Below are 1,979 nucleotides of genomic sequence, written 5' to 3'. Positions count from 1 at the left end.
AATAGTGACTTATATTGTTTTTCCAAAATATTTCTTGTATATCTTATATACATTGATATACATACATGCATATATAGAGATATCAATATATATTAAAATGCATATTAAAATATATCTGTTTTAAGACTTTTATCTCCTATTGGAGTCATTTCAAATCTAGGTTCTGTGAATAGGACTTGAAACTCACTCTGTGTTGGTGAAATTCTTAACAATGTCTTAAGAGCTCATGAAGATGTGATATCAGAATATAAAATAATTTTAAACTAAATATTTAAAAATAAAATAGCCTAGAACTCCCTTGAACTAATTCTGTTTCCAATACGTTAAGTTTGATATTAAGATGCACTCGTTTATCAGCTTTCCATTCAAAAGACCTGTAGAATTTAGGCAAAGCCAATCCAACTCATTACAAAAGACCCTGATGCTGGGAAGGATTGAAGACAGGAGAAAAGGACGACAGAGGACAAGATGGTTGGATGGTATCACTGACTCAAGAGACATGAGTTTGAGCGAGCTTTGGGAGATGGTGAAGGACACAGAAGCTTGGCGTGCAGCATTTCATGGCGTCACAAGAGTCGAACATGACTGAGCAGCTGTAAAACAACAAATGAAAGGATTTTCAAGGAGAGTCTTAAAAGGAATAGGGTGGATTGTGATCAGGCATAGTCTTTCAGTATTAAGCTATTTGATCTTAAAAGAACTCAAAGATATATGAGTAGGAACTTGGCTCTTAAAAAAATTTAATAGGACACTGTGGCTGTATGGGAAAGTAGGAGTTCTTACACTTTTATTTTACTAGCAAATATATATATATAAATTATATAAAAATTATTATACATTATAAATATATAATATATATTTCATAGGTGAAGGTCACCATATTCTTTTGAAGCATATATCCCAATAGTATTTTTACATATACACATATAACAAATATTTGTTCTATTTACTTAAAAAAGACACATAGAATCATCCAAAATATAATTTGTAAAAGATAAGATGAAAAGTTAATATAAATAAAATTTAAATTATTAATACACCTGAGCCACAGGGGAAACGTATTATACTTTACTGCATTAGAGGAGTAGTTGGCCTACCATAGTGGTTAGGATTGAAGGCTCAAGAGACAGACTGCTTGAGTTCAGATTGTGGCTCTACCTGTCAGTCTGTGAAACGTAGATTCATGTAAGGTCATTAAAAATCACTGGGCAACAAATGTTTGCAAACCCAATCCATTCCCTCGTCTTCCTACATACAAAGGTAACACTAGAAGCAGTCACTTGACTGGAATGTGTTTTTAGATTAGGATAAGGTCCCTCTATAACAGGTAGAAGTACATACCCTTATACGATGACATCCAGTATTGGGGATTTACTCAGTTTAGCACTGAACCTTTCTACTTTCTAAACCTCTTCCTGGAAGACCAAGATGGCTGATCAATAATCATGTAACAGCAAAAGATGAAGCATAACATACTAATGTGTTGCACTCAGAGTACTTAGAATTTTCTAGAGAGGTTTTCTAAATAAATCTAAGTTTTTAATTTTATAGTTATTAAATATAATGCTTGAGAAAATGAGAAATTCAAAGAATGAATTAGGTCTTTGATATTTAACCTGTGTTTCTTCGGATCAACAGTTTCAACGTCAACTGGGAGCTTAATAGAAACGCAGCATCTCAGGACACACTGAAGACTGGACCAGGATCTAAATATTTACAATATGCCCTGGGTATTTTTAAGCACATCAATTTGGAAAGCATTGATATGGAATAGCCAATAATCGTGCCCCTCCCCTGATTGATTTCTACATATTCCAATTCTGGAAATGCATAAAATCTCCTGTGGTGCTTTTATTAGCTTTTATGTCTATTCTTACCTAAGGACATTCAAGGTCATCTTGGTGGTTTAGGAGTACCATGGGTATTTCTGATTTATAATGTTAATAAAAGATGAAATCTCTAATTTAGAAGAGATAAGT

Source organism: Capricornis sumatraensis, chromosome 9 (assembly GCF_032405125.1).
Source record: "Capricornis sumatraensis isolate serow.1 chromosome 9, serow.2, whole genome shotgun sequence".
Lineage (NCBI taxonomy): Eukaryota > Metazoa > Chordata > Mammalia > Artiodactyla > Bovidae > Capricornis > Capricornis sumatraensis.
Note: the sequence above shows the minus strand (reverse complement) of the source record.